The sequence below is a fragment of the Ixodes scapularis genome, unplaced genomic scaffold (genome assembly GCF_016920785.2).
Source record: "Ixodes scapularis isolate PalLabHiFi unplaced genomic scaffold, ASM1692078v2 PGA_scaffold1__304_contigs__length_218370807, whole genome shotgun sequence".
Taxonomy (NCBI): Eukaryota; Metazoa; Arthropoda; class Arachnida; order Ixodida; family Ixodidae; genus Ixodes; species Ixodes scapularis.
In genome coordinates, this window is record NW_024609846.1 from 3,547,034 (window position 1) to 3,566,305 (window position 19,272).

Below are 19,272 nucleotides of genomic sequence, written 5' to 3' on the forward strand. Positions count from 1 at the left end.
ACAACAAAGTTGACCTTGAAGAGCTTGGGAGGGGGGGTCGCCCCTTCCTCCGCCCCCCCCCTAAATCGGCCCCTGGATCGATGTACACTCTTTCCTTTCTCTTTTAACTCGTGCCTTTCGGTAGTTGAGGGTCAACTCGTTTTTGCGCTTGTGACCTGAAATGCCCAACGCTCGTTGTAACTTGACGCTCAATGCAAACGTGACGCTTTGATCGCTTCTATCTGTTAGCTTGTGTAAACAGATGCGATTACGAGAACGTCGAAGTTACTTTTCTCTGTGAGCTGCACGTGCTTGTGGACAAGGACCATCAGTCGTAAGTTACACAAGGTGGCACGAACCGCCAACCACTACACCAGCACGCGTGAGGCCGCCGTGCTTTGGGATGAGCCAGAGCCGTAAATGGATAAGGATGGCTATTTGGTTTTGCATCATGGTGTAATACGCCAAAACAACAGGGACAAACAACGAAGGGAGAACTAGACAGGACGCGGCGTAGCTTTCAACTGAATTGTTCATTTGGATGACAGAATTAAAAAAAAAAAAAATAAATAAAATATAAAAGCAGGCACACTTGGCAGAACACCAAAGATATGGTCTAAAAACACCCCCCCCCCCCCCCTCCTCTCAAATGCCAGCGTCATTGGTTCTAAATAGTAGAATTCTTTATCATTCAACGACGAAGAGGGAGCGCTTATACAAGTATTGTCGTGGTGGGACCTAGTCAGGAAGGCTTCGTGAATTTCTCTTGCCGTTTTTGTTTTGTAATGGCCCATGACACAAGTGTCACCAAAGATGGGGCTGCACTTTTCAGAGCTGGGCCCCCAATCGCAACGGTCACAGTGGACCGCTAAGTGGCCAGACGGGGACTGCCTGATTGCCAACGCATGCTCTCTGACCCTATCATTAATGCACCTCCCCGTCTGGCCAACGTACACCTTACCACATGACAGGGAGATTTTGTACGTGACACTAGTGGCGCACTCGCGGAACTTAGTGACATGTCGTTTTTTGCACGACTCTTGTCGCACATCCGATTCCTCTCCTAATCTGCTTATCCTCTTACACAGTGAAGATAGTTTATTCGGTGCTGAAAAAACGACTGGTATGTCAAAGCGATGGGCCACCTTCTTCAGATTGTGGGACATCAGTCTATGATCTCGCCGCCGTAACGCTCTCCTCCCAAGTGAGCCAATCAGCACGCGGCGTAGAGCGAGAGGCATGAGCGCATGCGCGTGAACTCCCGGCTGCTTCCACCTGAGTGGGGAGGGCCGCCATCTTCGATCATTCTCCCGGCGGATCGGCTTCTAGATCTCGATTATTGCCTTTTATATCGCTGGCTCTGGCAAGAAAACGACATTCTGTTATTCCTCGGTGAATTAAAAAGCTAAAAAATGAAGATTTTTCGGCGCATGGCCACAAACTTATATTCAGGCGAAAAAGAAGTCGGCCCGTAGCAGACGACGCGTAGCCTCAGCAGTGCTCTTCTCCGACCAGTCTCCGACAGCGTTGCTGAAAAATGGCGGTCGTCTCCTCTCTGCTCCCTTCTTTCTCTCTCGCTCCTTCGGCGCTCTCCTCCCTTTCATTTACTTTTCTCCTCTCCGGCACCTTCGTCGCCACACTCCACTGACCAAACTCTACCAATATACGGCTCTGGGATGAGCTGGAAACACGCACGAAAAGAAGCCACTGACTGCGCCTCGTGCTCCGATCAGGCGGCGGTGTATCCGAAAACTTTTTTTTTTCTTTTGTTAGCGAGAATTTCGGTGACATATGCCCTTGTAAACTATGATGTGCTTTTAGTTACACGAGCGGTGTACGAATTATCCACCAGTTTTTGCATATATGTCCACGTACGTCATCTAATAATGTTTGCCCGTCACCACTATTGGCGTTCTTTCTGCCTTCTCGTTTTTAATGTACAGCTTCGCTTTGTTGTCCGGATGGCAATGACCAGTCTGCTTTAATGCCTGTTCAAGTAGATCCAGGTAATTACGTGACTCAGCGCTCAACCTCGTCCCTAGACAGTTCTTTGACGGCGTAGTGTTTTCGAAAGCATCCAGTGTTCTTAGTGAAAGTCTGGCGGCTGAATCGTTCGTAGACAGACGACAAGATTAACAATTTTCTCGTTTCCATCTTCACGCACTTGGGACCTCGCACGTGTTCACATTCTCCCTTTATTCCTTCTAAATGTCCACCGGAGCAACCGGAGTCCCCTTACGCAGAGAACGAAGAAAGACGACGGTAAGAGCAGAGGCAGAACTATGATATACCAAGAACCGGACGGACAACCAGGTTTTCGACGTGGACCGGCGCCGGCGTAGAGGGCTCTTTTCTCACTTTTTTTGCCCGCTCTTTTCCGCGGGGCTCGTTTCGGGCCGGTATAATGAGGCTCCATTAGGGCCCCATTACGCGGGGCCCGTTACAAGGGACGCCGCGCACACGCACGCACTGCCTGCGCGCTCCGAGCTCGGCGCGATTTGGCCGACTTGCCCGCACTCCCGCTCGAGTTCCTCCCGAAAGCGATGGCGCTGGATGTTTCACCCTGTCAGGTCGCGGAAGCAGTTGGCTCTCCTCCGCTGACAGCTTGCCGTCGTGTCGAGGGATTGCCCCGCCTCCTCCGCGATGCGATGAGCCGAGCTCCGGCACTCGGGGTTCCGAGCGCAAGGCGCCACATAACCAAGTGGGATCTGCGTTCGTTTTCCTTCCGAGTTGGACGAGGGTGACACAGGCGCGATTGCGGGTGCTGCTTGAGGGAAACATACGAAGGGAGAAATGATGCGAGCGGCTGAACGACAATCAACACGGTGCCCGACCTTTGGAGTGGATGGCGTCATTAAGACCTCATCCACTGTTATATTAAAAGAGAGAGAGAAAAAAAAAAGAGGCTGAACTATGCGAACAGCTGTGTAACTTGGATGCCTCTTGAAGACAGACAAGTGTAGATGCACACGCAAGTGTTTGCGTTGGGAATGATTCGCAGTAAATCGGCCGAGTGCCACATTTCCTGTGATTTGACCAACTTTTCCCGAAGAGGAAAAAGAAAATATTAGAGAAGTAACTTCTTTGGTGCACCTCCCTGGACGCTGCGAAGTGTTCTGGTCTTGTTTCTGACCATCGTTCGTTGTTTGAATGTTCGCTCGGTGCAGATGGGTTCCGTAACGCCCATAATTAAATCTCCATATAGCTAGCGTACCCGTGCCGGGTGAAGGAGAAGCGCTACTCTAGAACTGAGCTTTTGCAGCAGGAACAGAGGCGCCAAACTCAAAAACGAGAGCAGGTGGTGGTAGAGGGACATGATTGACTATCCATCTCTGCAGCCAAAATGTACTCTCAACGTAGGAGTAATCGAGCGTTTTAGTAGATCGTTCCGATATTACGATACCCGATAACGACACGACGCATGCGCAAAGGTGGCGTCTGAGCATCGGCTATCGTTGTCGGACTCACCCAAACGGTCAACTTTCTGTGGCAATCCGAAGAGAGGAGCAAAGCGCGTGTACGGCGGTTGGTGCACCCTCTCCCCTAGCATTGACTGCATTGCCACAGAAAGCTGACCGCGAGTACCCTCTAATTTTGTTCCCAACGGTTTCTCGGCCTTTTTTTATTTCCTATCGTATGCGCGTGTTCATTGATATATATAGATGCACTTTAAAATCATAAAAACAGAAAGAGAATGCCACGCCGGAGACGGACTGGTCAGTAAGTGCTCGCCGCCTAGGTTTCTTCTCACGGTAGACAGACCAACCATTAGCGTCTGAATTCCTCAAATTCCTCGTCTGTTGGTTCGCAAGGACAGCATGCACTAACCGCCTACTTTTCCCAGTGGATACAGGTACAGGGAAAGCAACGAACCTCTATTTCGAAGGGCCCACAACTCCCTCTTTCTCTCTTTTTAAAGGTATTTTCTTCCCGCCGCTGTTAGCCCTTGAATCCACTTCCTGCCTCCCTACGCTGCCGGGCGAGGGGACCCACCGGCGGCCTTCCTTTGCGCATGTCTCTCTCTCGGCCTGCGCCCTTCCCTGTTCTCGCAGGCTGTCGGTGATCGGTGAAAGCCCTCGGCGTGAAGGATGCGCCGCTGTTTGCAAACGTCCCTTTCGCGCCTGGTTTGATACGCCCCTTGTTCATCCTTCCTCTCGGCATTTTCCCCTCCGCCCTTTTTGTCTCTTTCTATTTGATACTTGCGTGCTCCATCTTTTTTCTCTTCTTCCTACTCTACAAATTCTCCTTCCGTCGTTTGTTTTCTCTTCCCGAGTGGGGGTTCTCGAAAGCATTTGCTCGGCTTGGGTTTCAGTCTGGCCCTTTTATTCTTTCGGCTGCGAGGAATAAAACGGAGCCGATCTTCCGTGTACTACCTCTCTGGCCTTTCTTTGTCTTTTCCTCGCCGTTGTTAACCGAGACGAACGTTTGTTTGTTTTCTTTCGATATTGCGGTCCTTCTACCGATTTGGCTTTTTCGTTTGGTTTTGTTTTCATTTTTTCGCGGGTACTGTCTGCGGGATGTTTGTACTCTCGTTTGTTTTTCTGACTCGCTTCGCGTGGTCTTCGGTAAAGGAACACTGTTGTTTGTAGCTGCGCCGGCTTTCGATGATTCTCGTATAAACGACTGGAAAATAATAATAAAAAAAAAAAAAAAAGAGATGGAAATTGTTTCAATATCTCCCGATTTTTCCCACCGAAAATATGTGTCTCTCTCTCTCACCCTCTGGTTTCACGCGCCTGTTTGTCTTGGAGCTGTTCCTTCTCGGCGCCGTTTCTTCGCACCCTGTTCCGTCGTATTTTTATCGCGACTGCCAACGCGTTGATAACCTTCTTCCCCCCCCCCCCCCCCCCTTCCCCTTTCATCGCACCCGTGGAGGCTAAAGAAGACGCGCCACGCCTACCACTTTCTTTTTATTTCTTTCACCGTTTTCTTCCCACTTTCTTCTTTTTCTTCACGCTACATTGAGCGCATCTTGGCGCACTGCCTGTCGGCTGCGGAAGATTTTTCTCGGCTTACTTTCCTGGCACGTTTTGTTTTGTACGCTTTTTTCGTTCTTCGCAGCCCGCCTCGAGTGTAAAGGAGGAACAGACTGTCTGAAGAGAGCACTTTGTGTTGCCCGGTTGTTTCGGAGCTGGGAACGGAATGTCTCTCCCTCCGTGTCTCTCGACTGCCGCTCCTTGATCGCTAATTAAAAGTCGACCGATTAGCGGCCTATCATTTTTTTTCTTCCGCGGCTCGTTTAGCGTTCAGTGGTTGTAATACTTGCTCCCGCGTGTGTGTGTCCCCCTCGCTGGGACGAGTAATACAAAAGGGGGCGGGGCAATTGACGCTGGGTTGCCTTCCGGCATCGCGTGTCTGACGTGACACACCGTAGCCAGATGTCGGCACGCGATACAAGTAATTATAATGGCGTTGGGAGTGATTATTGTATCAGCGTCGCAGGTAGGAATCAGTTTGCGCTAATATTGACGACCGGTTATTAAAAAAAAACAAAAAAAAACATGTTTGCATTTTTAGCATAATGTACGTTAGTGATTTTTATCTGCGTACGAACTTTTGAGCCACAACCAATCCGAGTCTTGCATATACGCACGGTCGCTCAATATTGGCTTGACTTGTTCCGTCTTTTCTTCTCGGGAGCTCAGTTTTTATCCGGGCAGTGACGGGTAAAAATCTCAGAATGCGCGCGTTCTGTGATGGTAGCTTGTTGAAGTTTTGATTGTTTTCTTTTTTTTTTTTTTTGGTTTGCTTGATTTTGTGTTTGACCGAAATCATAGCACTCGAAAACTATTTAGACTTGGAGTGCTGCGAAAAATTTTAGTCAGTCGAAATTGAGACGGAAGAGTGCCCCGCCCAATATGGAGCCTCTGGCCCTGCGGAAGTGGTGTTTGACGACTGCTCCGCAATGGTATAGTCTGGGACCAGTTGCGCCAAGCTCAAGAAATAGATAGGATGTACAATAGGCCTCCTACAAATATGAAGTCCGTACACAGTGAGCAATGTCCGTTTATCCACCTTTATTTTTGATGAGCCACGGGGCTGCGAATGTCAGTGTACGGTAACAGCTCTGCAGGCGACATTGGCCAGTGCATGCCGTCACTTGCCCGTCGGAAACCTCGTTAAAATATGCTCCTGTTTTTTTCTTTCTTCTTTTTCTTAAATGTTATCGAATATTATGAACGAGCGAATAAAGGCTAATTCACAGACATTCGTCTGCTTACGACCGTTTGCGTAGCGGTCGCGAGGGGCTCAAAAAGCGTTGTTAAGCATTTCCGATGGTCGCAGATGGGTGAACCGCCCTTTGAGAGCGGAACTTGCCCGGGAGGAGGGGAGAAAGACGGGTATCTGCATCCATCTCACATTAACCGAGGGGAGAACGTGACAGGGGTAATGATTGCTCGACAGTGGCGATCCGTTAGGTGATAGGGGCGGCCATTTTGAAGCCCGCTATCGCGCGCTCTCTCGCCGCGAGGGCCGCTTGCAAATCGTCCCCCCAGTTCACGTCCCGCACGTTAAGTGCGGGCCAGAGGAAATGCGAATGGCCATAAATTACATCACCGGTTACCCACGTGTTCTCTGAATGTTTTGCGACGAAAAGAAAAGACGTTCGGTGCTTCTTTGGGTTTCCCTTTCTTGTTGGACCGCAGCGTTTTTCCCAGCGTCGAAAACACCCCCAAAATTTTGCTTGTTTTGCACGCCTCCTATGTTTTGTCTCGGATCTAGTTTCTGGTTTGATCTCTCAACTTTAAAAGAATGTTGCCGTTCTCCTTGATGTGGAGCTGCTCTTTAAAGAAAACTGCTTCTCCTTCTAACGAGTTACTAAAATAAATGGCGAAGCATGGCAATCCCCTGCTGAGGAAATATGTTCGTGAAAAACAACCGCGTGATTTTTTGCATGTGTGTTTGTGTTTGTGAGAGAGACAGAGAGAGAGAAAATGAATGAATGAAACAGACGAGCAGAGAAGCGTGTGCTACACAACCCCCGAGGTAGACTGTTTACCCCCTTGCTCGCACCGTTATGCTCCGTCAGAGCTTGAGAAAAGCGGAACACGTTTCTCCCTTTCCTCTCCTCTACTCCAGCTCCTCTCATTTGCCCTGTCCAGAGTTTAAAGTACACAAGGTAAAGGGCTTTGGTGGGCGGAGCTTGTACCGCCTTCTCCCCACGGACTACACTAGCAGGCTAACGCGCGTTCGGAGGTGTGCGCACTGCGCGTCTGTAAGATCCAGATTCGCGTGAGACGAAGCGCCATCGCACTGACATCGCTTTAGGGAAATGGGGAGCAGTATTAGGGAGTTTTCGTAGACCTCGTTTCCTCCTCCGGTAAGCCCTCCGCAACGAAGAAGCCGCTACTGCGCCTGCGCGCCCATGGCTTTGACTGTAGAGCTCCGGGTATCGTAGCGGGTTGCGGAGAGCTTAGCGGAGGGGGAAACGCGGTCTACGAAGACTCCCTATGGTCTGTATTTCGCTCGGGTCTATTCCGTGAGTATCACTTGGTTTCACGAGCGCAGCCGCTCGAAGCAGTCTTTAGATGCGCCTTTCGATGTCACTTCCCGGTCGGCGCGACAGGTCGCGACACCTCCCCGTGGCTCGCTTGTGCCCCGGCACCTCGGTGGGACTCGGGGAAGGGGGGTTGGGTGGGGTGGAACAATACGCGTTAACTAGGTGCGCCCGGACACGGGCGGCAGGAGCCGCTTCGGTCGGCGTGCCACGGCTGCCGCTGATTAATGAAAGTGCGCGTAACGAGTCCCCAGGGACCCTTCCTCTTCGAGGAGGGCTAGAACGTCCCGCGCACGTCCGCATCGATCCCCGACTCCGCGGCGACTTGGGATGGACCGCGGCGGACGCTGTAGGTGCGAGCCGCCCCGGCCAACCCAAGTTCCAACGATGCGAACGCATCGCGCGACTGCGTAGAAGTCAGGAGGATCGGGTTGGTGGTGCCGTACGCACATTGAAGCCGCAGCCACACTGCGCACACGTCAAACAAAAGACACTATGAGAGAGTTTCTTCCTGTGGACACTACTCGAGCAGGCTCCGATCATGTTTGCTTCAAGCGTGCTTCGAACTTGTCTGCGGGCAGTTGTCGTGCGGCCAATGGGACCGTCACGCGAGACTCGGACTCTGCCCGCACACTGTCTCGTATGAGCGCGGCTTTAGGGAAGCCATCTATGTCTCTCCTTCCGGTTCTCAAAAGTCACGTGACACCCTCGTGGCGAGGGATTGGCTTCAATGGCTCCTAGCGTTCCCCGTGGTCCATCGTAGAGGGAAACGGTGGAGTACGGGAAGGCGAGCAACAAAGGAGCGTCCCCCCTTCGGGCCTCTCGCCGTCGGCGTTCGCATTTTTTATTTTTCTCCTTCCCGTTGGCCGCACTGGACGTCCGTTCGGCCGGCGCGGGCTGCACGATTACATCGCGTGTATACGTTGGCAACGTGTGACTACCGTAATTAAGCCGTTCTCCACGTCTTGCGCTCTACCCCCGGGGAGGACTGTATCCACTGTTTATCGGCGGCAGATAAGTGGGTACACGAGATCGTGAACCCTAATGAGGACAAATACCGCGACGGAGCTCCCATCAACGGGAATGCTGGCTTTTCGTGTTTTGTTTTGCTTGGCCGGTGGGTTGGCCATCGGTTTCGGCTCTCTCTGCGCGACATATCTTTATATCGCCGTGACGCCCAATTTGGACCGCGTTTGCAGTGCCCGTTGGCTTTTCCAGCTTTCAGCTGGGATGGGTTTCTTTTTTCGCGAATTTGTGGTCGGGAGTAGGACCGATGTTTGGGACTGTTCGACTGGTGTGCTCGAACGGGTGGCAGCCGCGTTGGAGACTAAATGTATCGATAGAGCGCGAGTGAACTCTTGCCACTTATGATTTGTAAATTATCTATAAAAAAAAAAAAAAAAAAAAAAAACTATTAGAAGAAACATGTTTTTATAAGCATGCAATTTTTTTAGGGATGATTGGACGTCTAGGTAATGGGGCGGTTGTATCTCTTAAAGTGATATTTTGTAATGGGAAAATATTTGTTTGTCAAACCTACATTTTATCTCCGTTTTCATTCTTTCAACCTCTGGTGAAGGGGTTTTAATTTTTTCGCATAAAAAATACCTGGCGCTGCATTTCATTTTTTACAAATATTTTGGGCGTTATCTCATCACAATTAGCTCCTTTTTTTTTCCCAATTAAAAAAAAAGAAAAAATCGCATCACACAGGGGAAAAAATGCTGTTATCGATAGAGAGATCTCAGAAGCGAGGAATCAATATCGAATCGTTGCATTCATCCTGTGATTCTTTTCTATATTTGTAGAAACTTTCGTTACCCCCGAGTTGTTTAGGCGAGTTTCCGTATGCTTTGTTGGCTGCAGCGCAGTCGTCTCACGCATGCCCGTGCTTGAGGGATTAGCCGGAAGCTTACGCCGTGTAAACCGAGATTTTGGTCGCACGTCAAGGCTGGTTCACACATTCGCGTCGACCGCGTTGTGCTGCGTTGCATCTTGCAGCACGGCGCCTCCCCAATTGGCTCTCCGTAACGGTCGCCATAGCAACAGATCGACGCGAGCAGTCTTAACCAGACTCAAGTGGTTTCCGTTGCACTTGAACGCAACTTCGTGAACGGGCCTTTAAAGAGGCATCTGGAGGTCCAACTTGGAGCATCTGGACGGATTAAATTAAACCGCGTGCTGGGATATGCCTGAGGTTCTTCGCTTGTCGGGCACTCGAATCCCCGTGTGCTACTTAGTCGCTCGTAATAAATGTGTAATGTTTGCAACTTTTTTTTTTTTTTTTTTTAGTGGGCGTGTTTACATGGAGCGTTGTTTGACGCTTTCTCCGTGTTCTTTGTCGCAGAGTACGGTGAAGAGTCGGGAGCCCGAGACGCGTCCATCGTCGCCCGAGCTCCTGCTGAGCGCCAACAAGCTCAACTGCAACGACAAGCAGCCGTCGTCATCGCCAACGCCGCCCAGGACCAAGACCAAACCGGCCAGGACCAATGTCAACAAGGTGAGGGAGACGCACCCTCTTCTGCTCCGCAGCGAGGGGGCCTTTGAAGGCCCGCTCATGCCTCCTCCTTTCTCCGCCACGCTCGCATTGGCGTACAACTTTTATTGGCCGGTAAAGAGAGCCATATACTGGCTTGACACGTCGATGTGCAATACGCTTATTGAATGGTTGGGTAGGCGCCCAGGGGCTCTGACTCTAACGAGGCCCAGTTCGCCGAAGGGCAGGCGTGGAAATAACGCGTTACAACTTAGTAGCGAAATGACTCGCAATATGGTACTTCTATTTGTTGTAATTTAGAACTTCTATCGTTACTTTCGTGAAAATGTAATTTTAGTATATCTGGTTACCACCCATAACTTGCTCCATTTGTGCCATCTTGCCAAGAGAGAGGGAGAGAGAGAAACAGATAGAAAATTGTTTTATATGATCTGTGTTTTGCACGAACAACTTAAAAGAAACATATTGTTGCTACTGCCTTAGGGAAGCATTTATTCGTTTAGTGTTATGAATGTAAAAGCAACCACTAACTTGTGGCTATGGCTGCCTTGATCCTGAAACCAAACACGAGATGTAAGCTCGACACGGTTACATTAATTAACCGTCTGTGACTGCACGTATTGATGGGAGCATACTTCCCGTCTTTTTGCATTTTGTTGCAAAGCATGCAACAAAATCTACGTTTTACTCTTTTTGACTTAGAACGCGCGTGTGTAGTCTTTTGCTGCACTATGTCTTACTTGTGCGCGCCGAATCCCGTGGGACACCGGAGTGGAACGTGCTTTACTGCCAATAAAAGCTGTCCCCGAGGGCAACTTTTATTGGTCCGCTTCAATTTCGGCAAACGGCACTCCCGCGGCAGACTTTCTCTCTCGGAATGCTTGGACCGGCGGTAGGAGGTGGCGATTATCTTTGGCTCATAAAACACGTGTGCAGCGTAACGAGGTGCAAATGAACAGAACACAACCTTATTTTCAAAAATACAAATCCTTTATGCGGAGACCAACTCGTCTTCGTCTTGCGCAGGAGTTGCGGCGCCCAACTCTGATTGGTTTTGATCGGAACGATAGTGGATAGACCTCAATGCTGGATGCCTCGAGCTCTATCATACACTATCTTTTTTTTTTTCAATCAGCCAATAAGAGTTTGGCATTCTGGCAACCCTTGGACAGAAGCACACAAACTTGCTGTCCGTATGGGGCGGCTGTTCCGACGCTTTTGCCTTCGACATGTTTGAGGATATCGCAAATCGGAGTGCTTTAGAGGGGTACTCCACAGTTTTTTTTTACCTACCTCAACTAACTGTATGCTCTGACTCTCCGGCCTTTACCCTTTCCGGTATGCTATTTAGTATCGCGAAATTCATAATAGTTATTGCGAAATCGGCAAATGCAAATGATGCAAAAACCAGCATTCAAATATACCCGCACTTTTCAGTGCCGTGACGTCACTAGCTGGCTCGCGTTGCCAGTTGAGCAAGCAGTCTAAGCATAGGATATGACAATCATTTGTTCCGTCCGTGCTGGAGCGCGGGTACCGGAGCGAGCTTCCGAAGCATTCATTTGACACCTTGAAACTGCGTTGTATCAGTTGAAAACAGATTGTACAGTCAGAGTGAACCACTGTCTTCTACTGACATCACTTTTTCGTTGTTGTCCGGAGAGACTTTCAGTTTGAAAAACACGGCGAGGACCAAAACTGTAAATTCAATAACTTCGCGAAAAAAAGCAATTTTTTTTTAAATTTAATATTTGGGATACTTTTTAGCGATGTTTGTTGTTGAGTTTAGCAAAAGTTCAAGCGAATCCTAGACAATTAAAGATCCTGTGGAATAGCGCTTCAACTTTCGTAGCTCTTTGTCGCAACTGCGCAAAAAAGAAGGCTATCGCGATTCGCCAAATGCTCTGGCCTACTGAGTCTTCTCCATCTTCGTCCTTGCGTGATCCCCGTAATGGCAGAGCTGGCCACCTGCCAACCACCTTCGACGCTCCGTCGCTTCAGTGTGTGCATCCTCCGTGTCGTCGCAAGAAAGAGGACAGGTCGACGAGGCGACGCTTCGAACAGACGCCGCCTCTGTTCTAAAAGTCGCGTCGTCGACCTGTGAAAAACGCAGCGTCGGCTGCGTTTCTCACAAGCTTCAATTCTGCTTATGTCTGTTTCGCGGATAAATCAACATGCGGCTGCAGATCTATGTTTTCGTTAATTTCTAGTGACCAGCCGCTTAGGCAATGATTAGCAATACTGGCGCCTTCTCCGAGCATTTGGCGGCGCCCCTTGGCCACCGTTCTCGGGCCGCCTCGGTGGGGAACGGTAGCGGCGAGCGGTCGAGCCATCTCATTACACGGGCGGCCAGTTGTTGTCCGGGGAACGGGAATCGGCCGGGAGGAAAAGGGAGCCGACGGGCAGCCGCAGTCCGGCTCCGCGCTCAAATTGAAGACCTCCGGGACGCGCGAAGAAGGCGCCTCAATCGACTCGCTCTCGTTTTCCGGGCGAGGGAGACAACCGACACGCAGGGAGGAAGCAAGACATCGATTGGGCGAGGCCCTTGTCTAGCGGAATCCACCCCATCTGCCGGAGGGTTTCGCAGACTCGGGACGCTCGTCCTCGCAACTGCCTTTCCGGCATTGTTTCTCTCGGATTCCTTGGCGGCCGCCGCCACGCCTCTGCCGCTTTCCCGTTGTTTCTGGCTGCAATTAGTACATCTCGCCTTTGTTCCGGTGCTTGACCGTGGATCGAGGCGGCGAGGCGTGGCGCGCGCCGAGGGCGAGAGAAGGGGCCTCTCGCAAGCTCCTCTTTCCGGGCGTGTCCGATCTGATGGCTGTCTTTTTTCGCTGACCCCGTCTCCCGATTCGGTGCTTATCGGGGAAGCGAATCATTGTCCGCTTCCTCGGGGAAGTGGGATGCGGTGTCGGATGCCCGGACTGGCGGTTCCACCTGCCGGAGGGGGGGTTGCCCTAATTGGGTCTAACCGGCGCGGCGTTCTAATTGCGGGGATGGGCCCAACGACCGGTCTAATGGCGCGGGCTGATGGCTCGCTTTGCTGGACGCGTGGCTGGAGCACCCCCTTTCCCCGTGTTCATTTTCTTCTTCGAGCTCGAGGGCATTGGCTTTGACGCCTCGTCCAAGAGCCCGATTATTTCTCTTTAGGTGCCGCCGACTCGACTCTCGGAGAAACGGCGTCATTTTTTTTTTTCTTTTTGTGTGATGGACTTTCTTTTTTTTTTTTTTTTTGAAAGGTAGATTGGTAATGCGCACCTAGAAGTTCAATTGATCTGGCAGAATATTTTGTTTTTGTTTAATTTTGCTCGATTAATCCATAAGGGTCCGCTTTGTAGGGCGTTACACGAGGAGGGGAGGTTGCAATAAATCATACAATCAAGTAAAACCAAGAACAAAACTAACACGCACATTTGTAAAAAAAAAAAAAAAAAAAAAAAAAAATAAAAAGAAAACTGTAAGGCAGAATTGGTATCAAACATTATATACATAATTATGAGAAAAAAAAATGAAGACTCGTCGGTGTTTGACATTGTTAACTCTGGAGGACCGTTGCAGGATTGATAGTGAAGGCCGAACGTGGGTCGACTTTTATATGTGAACGAATAGCAGCTAGCATGGAAAGCACTTCCGTTAACGCGGTTCATTAACTTAAACGATTGTTTCTACCGATAAAAAGAAATCACCTAGAAGAGCATTGTGATTATATACCATTTTATCGCTCGGGCGTTAGGCTCAACAGCCGCGCTTAAATGGCTGAAAGTACTTTTTTGGGCGCAGCTGATGTATTAGGTGCGGTAAAACGCTAGTAATATTTGCGGCACTATGTGCCTGTTTCGTGCTCGATAATACGAGTTCCGCCAGTGCGGCGATACGTGCAACAGCGGCAGCGAACGGGCCAGCGGTCGAAATTGGAGGTGAGCACTCAAGACTGCTGCATCAGTTAACAGCGAAGGGATTTGCGGTTCCCTCGATGTTTTTCGTGGTTGTAGGTGCAGTACATTGAGAAAGCATTTTATCGTTCCACCACAGCAAGGAAACGAGGACGCGCAAATTAAGAGCATCGCGGAAATGATCGTAGACAGCCTCGGCCTGCTGGGCACCGATGTTTATACGCGTAAAAGTTCAATTGAGGATCCCGCGTCGACGGGCGTGTCTTTTGTCGAAACAAAAAATTCAATAGGGCAACGTCGAAATAGGCCCATTGCACGCGTGGCTCTATCAGCGGTTTAGCATTTTGCGACATTCGAAGTTGATGTTTATTACCGTCTACGTGGCCCACTCATCTGTAAAATCAAGAATGCAGTCGCGTTGTGACGGTCAACATAATTTCGCGCTTCTCTGCTCGGGACTAAGCGGCGGCACGTAGTTTGTTCTTTGCAAACGTCGTCGCGGAAGTACGACCTGCAACGAATGCCTAAAAGGAACTTTACAAACCGCAACAGCGAATCCCGTAGGAAGTTGTACTTAGCTCGCGAAATAGACCATTTGCGATATCCTCGAAGTGCCCCGGCCCGCGCTAAAAGAATCATGGGAACGATGTTCCTTCAGCCCTTTAGTGATCGGTAATTTCAACCGACCGAACTACGGAATCACCCTGAACAAGCGCCTGATATACCCCAATGACCTGTCATATCGCTTTTAAAGTTTCTCCTTAATATCAGCGTTTTTGATATTGTGCATGCTGTCCACCCTTCAACCTGGATGGGCTGCAGAAATCTCTTTTACATTATTATCATGCTGATATTAAGTTAGAAACGCTAACAATGCTATAAACAGCCCCGCGGACTCCTAGCTAAATCCTGCTTTTTGTTGTTGTGAATTATCGGCTTTTTAAGCAATCCCTGCTCGAAAAACAATCATGAGAATGATAATATTGTAAGAGATTCCTGCAGCTCAGCCAGGTTGAAAGGTGGACCGCATGCGCAGTATAAAAAAATGCTGACGTTGACGAGCAGATTTAAAAGTAATATGGCAGGTCTTTGGGGTATATCAGGTGCTTGTTTAGGGTGACCTCGAATTACGCTCCAGAACTGTGTAACCATGTAGTTGGTCGAAAATTAGCGATCATTAGGAAGCTGAAGGAACACCGTTCCCATGATTCCTTGAGTGCGGGCCGGGGCGCTTGGGAATACTGCAAATGGTCTATTGCGATCGTGACCCATGTTGAACGACGGTACGGCATCAAACTTGGAGCGCGCTCCAGTCACGAAATGTTGCGAGTACACTCGATAATTTGGCGAAGGGTCAAAGTATTTTCTGTTTATCGAAGCAAAGCACTGCCGTTGGAGGTGCTGGTCATGCGGGAAGCGACGAAACTTGAAAACATTGCAGCCGAACTCGCCTTGCCGGATTCCGTGCGCGGTGCAGAAGTCCCCCGATGTTGTTTTACGCTTTTGCTGGTGGTTCGCGCACCCTACAACCGAGGAATGGCACCCTGATGACGGTTTGGGGGCTGTCATCGAATGCATTAGCTTTTATAAGCTTTAGGCGCACATCCGGGGATTCTCCTCGCTTTTCACAGTTCAGTGAGGAGGAAAACGGGCCTGTAACCCTCTCCCTATTCTTCCTCGCCCTCTTTCAGTGTAACGGTCTATATATTCCTGCGATTCTCGAATATTCCAAGACAGATGTATTGGAATTTGTAACTATATCAGGGTTATACAGAGATCGTCGCAGCTCGGAGTTGTATACGGTGAAAGACAGAAGCTCGGAAAAATAAAGCTTTATGCGGTCCGCTAGATTCTAGGTGAAAGATCGAGTCGGAAGACACAAGACCCTCGAGTTCTTCCACTGAATCGGCCACATTGAAAGCATTACTCCATCCTTACTTACCCAGCACTGATACGTTCTCGGTCGTGCCGTCTGTCATGCTGCAACTGTTTGTAGCTTTCATGCATTATAGCCGCAGACAACCTAAGAAACGCTTTGACAACTTAACACATTTCATTGCTCCGCATCCAATGAGGTGGCGGCATTAGGAAGCCCAATGACCAATCACGAAGCAAGAAGGCTGGACGTAACGCGTTCTGAGCATGCGCAATAGCTCTCTTCTGCCGCACATCGGACGCTGAGCACGCGTTCATCGTAACCCAGTGACGCGGCGTTTTTTTTTTTTTTTTTTTTTTTTCCGCCAGGATAGCAGGCGCTGTAAAGGTGGTAGCGGGCTGGTGTTCGTCTGTCCTCTCTGTCCGTGTCGTTGCGCTGTTTGCGCTTCTGTTATGTTCATGCTTCGTTGTTTTTCGGCTCGCTTATCGGCGCCCATTCTCATGGGCTGCCGACCGATAATGAAATGCTCGCCACGCCCTGGATTTCTCGAGCTGTCGGCGACTGTGATGGCGCGTTTAAAAAAAGGGTGCAAACTGGAATGACTGCTCTCGTCGGCGGCGTCCGCGGATCGCGTTTGGTGGGTTTATTTGTGAGCGGTGTTCCGCGCAAGCTCTAGCGACGCCCGCTCTTTCGAATTTGTTTTCACGGGGGGCGTGCACTCACGGGCTAATTCGGTCAGCCACGGCGTGACTCAGACTGCCCGGCAACACGGTCGTCGTCCGCCCACCCCCGCGCTTCGCGGCGGCAGCGGCCCCTGCCGGAATTACGTCGGTGGTGGGGCCGAGTTCCGTAGAGCGGCGACGAAAACTTGGAGACGAACGGTGTCCCACTTCATTGAGAATTTTTGTGAGCCAATTTGACGCGGAATGTGGTATAGGGCTGTCTATACTGTGAGACGAGTGTGACGTTGCGAAAGAGCGCCACGAAAGGCTGTCACACGGCCAACAAATACAGAGTGAGATCTCGCGAGAGATCATAAATAAACATCCAGCGCAGCTGAAAATACGCCGCACATTGAGTCTACCGACCTTGTCCGCTGCAGTCAGTTTTTAATGCCAGAGCATTGAAGGGGCACTGAAGTCATTTTTGTAAAACGTCGTTTTTGATCTTATATTGTTTAAAATGTGTTAGTTCCCACATATACCGAGTCCTAAAATACAAAACCGCCTATTCATCTCAGGCAGGGCTGGGCAGCATTGCGATACAAATGTATCGCGATAGTATCTTAGAGATACTTTCTAGTATATGTATGTCCGTATCGGAGATACATTTGAAAAAAATGTATTTGTATCTCAGTAGTGAAATGCATTTACAATGTATCGCTTGTGTCGCGACACTTTGCCAGACTTAGGCATCTCGTTGCATTTGTTTCCCTTTTTTTAAGATAACTTTAAAAGATAAAAACATCTGTCCATTGCAAGTTGCTTCGAAATTTATAATATGAACCCGCGCCTTATAACAAGATTCAGCTCAGTCAACAACATAAAAAAAAAAAAAAAAAAAAAAAAAACTGTTGTTTAAAGCAGGATACTTGCAAGAATAACGAAATCAGCTCCTCTCACAAAGCCCTACACTATTTCCAGTTTAGCACAGCCAATGCCGTAAAGGCGTTTAATGGAGAAAAGGAACGGCTCTGTTGTCCAGTCCCCCACACTATGGGTGACTCAGAAGCACATACGACAGCAGTTTGAACACGGTTCATTTCGGGCAGACGTCTTTTGACGAGCATGGTACGCGGTCTTCACCGTTCTGTGACTACGTGGCTCAACTGGGGTGACGTGTATTTTTAGCGGCCATAATGATCGGTTAAGAGTTCGAGGTAAGGGATAGTGCATGTAATGAAACAAAAGGAGGGGCACAAGCATAAATTACCTTTCGCATTCGCCACGAACTATACCTTCGCATTCGCCACGAACTATATACCCTTAGCGTGTAGCAGCGTTCGGGAACAAATGAATTAATATGATATCTGTATCTGTATTCCGAAATACTTTTTCACCTTTTTCGCAGAAGTATCTCGGGGATATCCCGTTACATAAAAGACAAATGTATGTCAGTGTCTGTATTTAGGCCTTAAAACGCACGTATCTCGGCATTTCCATTCCTCAATACTTTTTGGAGTATTTGTGCCCAGCCTTGGGTACCTAACGACCCCTACCACTAAAAGAAAAAGACTTACGATAGTTCGTTGCCCCCCTCCTCCCCCCAACCACAAAGGCTCGACCATCCTTACAAAACTATGAGAAAGAAAGAGAGAGAGAAGGAAAGGAAGAAAGAAAGAAAGGAGGAAAGACAAAAGAGAGAGAAAGGAAGAGAAAAAAAAATAGAGAGAAAGAGAAAAAAAAGAGAGAAAGAGAAAGAAAAAGAGAGAAAAAAGGAAGAGAAAAAGAGAGAAAAAAAAACAAAGAGAAAGATAGAGAGAAAGATAGTTCAGTTCAGTTTATTGTATCTCAAAGGCATTTCAGATGAAATGCATTACATGAGCGGGGATCAAATGACATATAGACCTTTTCTGTGTACTCTCGTCCCCAGCCACCCAATAGGCGTATCCGGTATGGGCGACGAAAAAATAATCCAACGTTTCAACCTGCAAATAGTAAAAAAATAAAGGGGAGGAAAAACGAGAAAGTGTGACGGTTACGCTTATATCCTAAATGCCTTCTATTGGCGTGGCGACGGCAAAACAATGTTTTCGCTTATACTGGAAGTGACGTCAATTCAAGATGGCGGCGCACTTGCAGAAAAGGTCTACACAGATGGCAAAAGAGTGACGAGTGAGTGTGAGAAAAAGAGTGGGAAAGAAAGAGAGAGATAGAGAAAAAGAAAGAAAGAAAAAAGAGAAGAGAGAAAAAAAAGACAAAGAAAGAGAAAGAAAGAGAAAGAGCGACAACGAGAGAAAGAGAGAGAAAAAGAGAGAAAGAGAGAGAGAAAGAGAGATAGAAAGAGAGAGAGTAAGAAAGAGAGAGAGAAAGAGAGAGATAGATAGAAAGGGAGAAAGAGAGAGAGAAAGAAAAAGAGAGAGAGAAAGAGAAAGAGAGATAGAAAGAGAAAGAGAGATAGAAAGAGAAAGAGAGATAGAAAGAGAAAGAGAGATAGAAAGAGAGAGAAAGAGAGAAAGATAGAAAGAGAGAGAGGAAGAGAGAGAGAAAGAGAGAGATAGATAGAAAGAGAGATAGATAGAGAGATAGATAGAAAGAGAGATAGATAGAAAGAGAGATAGATAGATAGAAAGAGAGATAGATAGATAGAAAGAGAGATAGGTAGAAAGAGAGATAGATAGAAAGAGAGATAGATAGATAGATAGATAGATAGATAGATAGATAGATAGATAGATAGATAGATAGATAGATAGATAGATAGATAGATAGATAGATAGATAGATAGATAGATAGATAGATAGATAGATAGAAAAAAGAGTTAGTATTGCCGCTGTTTCAAATTTAAAGAACTCTAACAGATGGTATCAGCGAGG

At 48.6% G+C, this 19,272-nt stretch overlaps 1 protein-coding gene across 2 annotated transcripts in view; it reads left to right on the forward strand.

The window, feature by feature from the left end:
* Positions 1-9,828: 9,828 nt before the first annotated feature.
* LOC8032139 (proline-rich protein 36) overlaps positions 9,829-19,272 on the forward strand; it is a 207,448-nt gene continuing 198,004 nt past the window's right edge. Inside the window, exon 1 of one of the 2 annotated variants that reach the window (XM_040499957.2) lies at positions 9,829-9,977. The gene's annotated coding sequence lies outside the window, so the exon portion shown is untranslated. The remainder of the gene's footprint in view (positions 9,978-19,272) is intronic. The other variant, XM_042290618.1, reaches the window with a different exon arrangement.